This window comes from Triticum urartu, chromosome 4, assembly GCF_003073215.2.
Source record: "Triticum urartu cultivar G1812 chromosome 4, Tu2.1, whole genome shotgun sequence".
NCBI lineage: Eukaryota > Viridiplantae > Streptophyta > Magnoliopsida > Poales > Poaceae > Triticum > Triticum urartu.
Genome location: NC_053025.1, coordinates 203,899,001 through 203,906,244, shown reverse-complemented (window position 1 = coordinate 203,906,244; position 7,244 = coordinate 203,899,001).

The following is a 7,244-nucleotide window of genomic DNA, read 5'->3' as shown; positions in this document are numbered from 1 at the left end:
GCTTTCATTGAGAGTTCCTCTGTGTTGTCGCCATTAGGCTTGATGGCTCCTACGATCATTGATAGCGATGCAGTCCGGGGTGAGACTTTTCTCCCCGGACAGATCTTTGTGTTTGGCGGCTTCGCATTGCGGGCCAACTCGCTTGGCCATCTGGAGCAGATCGAAAGTTACGCCCCTGGCCACCAGGTCAGGTTTGGAAGCTTAAACTACACGGCCGATATCCGCGGAGACTTGATCTTCGACGAATTCGAGCCCCTGCCTTGTGCGCCGCGCGGTCACATGAGTACGATTTAGCTCTACCATTGGACCGTATTCAGGAGATCGCACCGGCAGCCGCTCTGAGCCTCAATTCGGAGCCAGTTGTGCCATCCATGGACAGGTGGATGGACCCCTCACGGAGGTTGTATCCTCAGCGGTGATCGATCCGAATATCGACCTTACCCTTCACGAGAGCCGTGTTGCCAAACTGTCGGATCCTTCTCCGGCCACGGACTCCGAACCGCCTGCGCCCGTGCCTGTCGAATCCGATTGGGCGCCGATCATGGAGTTTACCTCCACGGATATTTTTCAGCACTCGTCCTTTGGCGACATGCTGAACTCATTAAGGTCTCTCTCCTTGTCAGGAGAGGCCTCGCCGAACTACGTCCGGCAGGATTGGGATGCGGATGACGAAGAAATTCGCCGCCCACCCACCACCCACTTAGTAGCCACTGTCGATGACTTAACCGACATGCTCGACTTCGACTCCGAATACATCGACGGTATGGACGATGATGCAGGAGTCGAAGAGGAACCACTGCCCACAGGGCACTGGACAGCCACCTCATCATACGATATATACATGGTGGACACACCCAAAGAAGGCAATGGCGATGAGACAATGGAGGATGACCCATCCAAGAAGCAACCCAAGCGTCAACGTCAGCGGCGCCGCTCTAAGTCCCGCCAAGGCAAAAGTGGTGATACTGGCACCGGAGATAATAGCACTCTGGATAGTGCCGAAGACAACAATAATCCCCTCCAGCAAGATTTAGAGCAGGAGGATGGAGGAGCCAGCCCTCCTGAGAGGGCGACAGATGGAGAGGCAGAGGATGGTAATTACATGCCTCCCTCTGAAGATGAGGCAAGCCTCGACGATGATGAATTCGTTGTGCCAGAGGATCCCGTCGAACAAGAGCGCTTCAAGCGCCGGTTTATAGCCACGGCAAATAGCCTTAAGAAAAAGCAGCAACAGCTTCAAGCTGATCAAGATTTGCTAGCCGACAGATGGACTGAAGTCCTGGTGGCCGAGGAATATAAACTCGAACGCCCCTCCAAGAGTTACCCAAAGTGCAGGTTGCTACCCCGACTGGAGGAGGAAGCACCGAAACCTACATCCCTGGCGTATGATGCGGCTGATCGGCCACCTCGTGGCCGCGACAGAGAAGCATTCCAGCCAAAAGCTCAGCCCGCACCCCGACGCCATTCAAATAAAAAGGCATGGGGAAATACGACAGACCTACGAGACGTATTGGAGGACAAAGCAAAACATGCAATATCGATCTACGGATCACGAGGGCGTGCCACTATGCGAGACGATAATCATCACGCCGGATACAGTAAAAGTAAGTCCGGCCGGGCCGAACACAGCGGGCAAGACTCATTTGAGCTGCGTCGCGACATAGCCCAGTACAGAGGCGCCGCACACCCCCTATGCTTCACAGACAAAGTAATGGATCATCAAATCCCAGAGGGTTTCAAACCCGTAAATATTGAATCATACGACGGCACAACAGATCCTGCGGTATGGATCGAGGATTTCCTCCTGCACATCCACATGGCCCGCGGTGATGACCTACACGCCATCAAATACCTCCCACTAAAACTCAAAGGACCAACTCGGCATTGGCTCAACAGCTTGCTAGCAGAGTCCATTGGCTGTTGGGAAGATCTGGAAGCCGCATTCCTCCACAACTTTCAGGGCACTTATGTGCGACCACCAGATGCCGATGACTTGAGCCACATAATTCAGCAGCCAGAAGAATCGGCCAGGCAATTCTGGACACGGTTCCCAACAAAGAAAAATCAAATCGTCGACTGTCCGGATGCAGAGGCCCTAGCAGATTTCAAGCACAACATCCGCGACGAGTGGCTAGCCCGGAACCTTGGTCAGGAAAAGCCGAAATCTATGGCAGCCCTCACGACACTCATGACCCGCTTTTGCGCGGGAGAAGACAGTTGGCTGGCTCGCAGTAATAACATATCAAAGAACCATGGTACTTCGGATACCAAGGACGGCAATGGCAGATCACGTCGCAACAAACATAAGCGTCGCATTAACAACGACAATACCGAGGATACGGCAGTCAACGCCGGATTCAAAGGCTCTAAACCCGGTCAGCGGAAAAAGCCATTCAAAAGAAGCACTCTGGGCCCGCCAGTTTGGACCGTATACTCGATCACTCGTGTCAAATACATGGCACCCCCGACAAGCCAGCCAACCACACCAACAGGGATTGTTGGGTGTTCAAGCAGGCCGGCAAGTTAAATGCCGAAAATAAAGATAAGGGGTCACATAGCGATGACGAGGAGGAGCCCCGGCAGCCAAACACCGGAGGACAGAAGAGGTTCCCCCCTCAAGTGCGGACGGTGAACATGATATACGCAACCCACATCCCCAAGAGGGAACGGAAGCGTGCGCTCAGGGACGAATATGCGTTGGAGCCAGTCGCCCCAAAATTCAACCCATGGTCTTCCTGTCCGATCACCTTCGACCGCAGGGACCACCCCACTTGTATCCGTCATGGTGGATTCGCTGCATTGGTCCTAGACCCAATCATTGACGGATTTCACCTCACTCGAGTCTTTATGGATGGCGGCAGCAGCCTGAACCTGCTTTATCAGGACACAGTGTGCAAAATGGGTATCGATCCCTCAAGGATCAAACCCACAAAAACGACATTTAAAGGCATCATACCAGGTGTAGAGGCCCATTGCGCAGGCTCAGTCACACTGGAAGTGGTCTTCGGATCCCCGGATAACTTCCGAAGTGAAGAGTTAATCTTCGACATAGTCCCGTTCCGCAGTGGCTACCATGCATTGCTCGGGCGAACCGCATTTGCAAGATTCAATGTGGTACCGCATTATGCATATCTCAAGCTCAAAATGCCAGGACCTCAGGGGGTCATCACAGTCAATGGAAACACAGAGCGCTCTCTCCGCACGGAGGATCACACTGCAGCCCTCGCAGCAGAAGCACAAAGCAGCCTCTTAAGGCAATCCACTAGTTCACCGATTAAGGACCCGGACACCTTCAAGCGCGCCTGGAGTAATCGGCAACAGGACCGCCTGGCACGTTCCGAGCTTGCATAGCAATGCGGCCCCCACCCCGGTCCCAGTTGAAAGGATCAATATGGTTGACTAGAGGGGGGGTGAATAGGCAACTAACAATTTTTAGTTTTTCTTTAACAAGTTAAACTTTGCATCAAAATAGGTTGTCTAGAAATGCAACTAGGTGAGCAACCTATATGATGCAACGAGGAAAGGTACACAAGCAAGCAAGAGATATGAAACAAGTAAGCTTGCTTAAATAAAGGCATGAGATAACCAAGCGTGGAGACGGTGGAGACGAGGATGTGTTGCCGAAGTTCCTTCCCTTTGAGAGGAAGTACGTCTCCGTTGGAGCGGTGTGGAGGCACAATGCTCCCCAAGAAGCCACTAGGTCCACCGTATTCTCCTCACGCCCTCACACAATGCAAGATGCCGTGATTCCACTATTGGTGCCCTTGAAGGCGGCTACCGAACCTTTACAAACAAGGTTGGGGCTCTCTGCACAACTTAATTGGAGGCTCCCAACAAAACCACGAAGCTTCACCACAATGGAATATGGCTCCGAGGTGACCTCAACCGTCTAGGGTGCTCAAACACCCAAGAGTAACAAAATCCACACAAAAAGTATGGGGGAACCAAATATCCTTTGGTGGAAGTGTAGATCTAGGTCTCCTCCTTCAATCCCTAGCAAATCAACAAGTTTGAGTGGCTAGAGAGAGAGATCGGGCAAGAGAGCTTGAAGGGCATCAATGGTGGAGTGAGAGAGGTCAAAGGTAGGAGAGGTAGGTGGGAGAAGCTCCCTTATATAGTCACCCTCAATTTCCAACCGTTACTGCGAATTTAGCACTGCAGCGTTACAACCGGTCCTCGTCCCGGTACAACCGGGACTCACGGTGTATCTGCAGAACCCTACCAAGCGGTACAACCAGACCAAGGGGGCGGTAGTACCGGCTAAGAAAAATAACCGGACTAACCGCCTGGCCACCGCACGATCACCGCATCAAAACAGGAGCTTGACCGGTACTTGGGCGGTGCCTGGCCGGAACAACCGTATGGCCTTGAGCTCTTGGGTGGCTAAGTCCTGAGCGGAAGAACCGCTCGGACCACCGGTGGTACCGGTCATCGTGGAACGACCGGACCAACCAGGCCACTACCGCCCAAGAACCGCATCAAACCAGAAGCGAGAGCGGTACTTGAGCGGTGCATGGACGGAACCACCGCCCCAGCTGTTGCAGAGCATGGTGGCGGTACCACCGCCCGGAGGCAGCGGTACAACCGCTCGAGCACAGCTGGTGAGCAACAAGACCCAGCGGTACAACCGCTCCAGAGAGTGGTACAACCGCTGGGCAGAAACAGTGAGCAGAAAAGAAAAGAGGGGAAGAGGCAAGGAAAACTCTCTCTCTCACACACACCTGAGGAAGGCAAAGAGAGGGTGAGAAAAGTGTATGTGAACTGATTCCCCCAGAGCTTCCTAATGAGGATTCCCTCTTGATAGAACGGGTACTCTACGACCAAAGAAAATAAAACCATAAAGGACACGTCTTCGATCTTTTCCTTCGAGAGGTAATAGCAATCCGATGTAAACCTAAGCATCGAGAACCTGAAACATATAGCACACGTTTAGACCACAAAGGGTTGTCATCATCATCCAAAACATAAAGTAGGGAAATGCCCTTTCACCAGCCAAACAGCAAAATCCATGCCACGTGTACATAATTACGCATTAAAAATACCATGGGCACAGGCGGGGAGGGGGGCACGACTGCGGCACGCCCCAAGTCGCGGCTTAAACCACACTAGGGGCTTCCCACTCTGGAAACCCTGTCCGGCAGCACGATTGCCGAACACATGATGCAGCAACCAAGGAGGCAGAAAGCTACGTCACACCACGGAACTCCCAGGTGGATTACGATAACGAGTGAAATATTTGCTTTAATACTATTCCTCAGCTTGCCCTTGGAAGGGACATGTCAAACAGTCCTACTTTTTGCTTATCGCACTACTTGTATCATTCTGCTTCAACGCACCTTTTTGAATAAACAATGCATAGCATTAAGACTATTATTGCATTCTTCCTTTTTATGTATATGTTCATTCACGACATCTATCACCCGTACACTCTGGTACGTCCAATACGCTAGGGGCTTAAGCATACCCCATAATACGGCGTGAGAAGTCCGAACACTTTCGACAGTGCGGCACCCCGAACTTATAGCATTATATGCATCAGCTCCGAATCATGTCTTGGGTCAATAGTTGGGTTTGCCCGGCTTCCATGTTTTGGTACCTTACGTTCCGCTATATCAGCTAAGGTAGCACTGGGAGAACTACTGCGATTATGCCCCGGTGCTGCTGGGCTAAGCACCTCAGTAGAGAAAGCTAAAACTGACTGTCATGATAAGGCGAGAGACTGGTCGTTGTTCGAGAGGTTTCAAGTCCCTAAAGACTTATGCCGCATAGAGCGAGGAGTCGGCCCTGTCCGGCTTAAGGCGTGTATCGCGCCCCGAATTCGGCCTTCCGAATACTAGGGGCTTTGCCGAAATTTAAAATTATAGAATTCTATGGCTAAGTGAGAGTGATAACGCATTATAGTCTGATTGCCTTGTTCGTTGTGCTGAGCACCTCCCTCGAAGGACCCAACAATGGGAACAACAGTGCTCAGGTTTATCCCGAACACCCCAGCACTCGTGGCATGGGGGAAGAAGCCGACGAGTAGCCATCTCTCAGATTTGATAAACAGCCGAACAGAAGGTAATATTTTAAATTCAGACAAGCGTTGCATAGCGCATATGAACAAGTTTTCATAATACAGGATTACACGAGAAAGTTCATTCAAATATTACATCTTTTGCACACTTGTCCGCTACGAGACGGGCACCCTTCGGGGTGGCGATGCTCCTTGCCCTGCGGCGGCCCTTCCTTCACCAGCTTCACGGCGTCCATCTTGGCCCATTGCACCTTCAGACGGGCGAAAGCCCGGCGTGCACCTTCGATGCAGATGGACCGCTTGATGACTTCCAGCCGTGGGCAGGCATCCACAAGCCACCTCACCAGGCCGAAGTAGCTGTTGGGAAGGGTGTCGCCAGGCCATATCCAGACTATAAAGCCCTTCATGGCCCGTTCGGCCGCCTTGTGCAGCTCGACCAGTTGCTTCAGCTGGTCGCTCAGAGGCATCGGGTGTTCGGTCCCAGTATACTGAGACCAGAACAGCTTCTCCGTTGAGCTTCCCTCCTCGGCCTGGTAAAACTGTGCGGCATCCGACACGCTGCGGGGCAAATCTGCGAATGCTCCTAGAGAGCTCCGGATTCGGGTAAGTAACAAGTAATTCACTTTCACATGCTTGCTTTGAATATAGAATGCCTTACCCACCGCTATCTTCTTCATCGCATCAATCTCCTGGAGGGCCTTTTGGGCTTTGGCCTTGGCACTCTTTGCACTCTCAAGGGCCGTGGCAAGCTCGGACTCTCGCGTCTTCAAGTCAAGCTCCAACGCCTCATGCTTCGTCACGAGAGCGTGGAGCTCTTGCTACACCTCGCCCACCCGTGCCTCATGCCTTTCCCGCTCGGTGCGCTCCTTGGCCGCTTTGTTTTTGGACTCGGATAGCGCTTGCTTCAGGGTCGCCACCTCGGTCGTGGCCCCTGGCAAATTTACGATGATCCTATCATTTTGCAATCGCATTCTTTTTATATATATCCATAGACTAAGTACTACTTACCTTTGTTCTCCTCGAGCTGCCTCTTGGCAAGGCTGAGCTCTTCCTTGGACCCTTCGAGGTCCTGCTTCAGTGCGGCGACCTCCGCAGTCAGTGCGGCAGAGGCCAACAGCGAAGCCTGCATACGCATAGAGACATACTTATATTAGACTCCTGCGATATTGTTTGATCCTCTGTTCGGCTTTTCTTTGTGAACACCGAACAGAGCATCAGGGGCTACTGT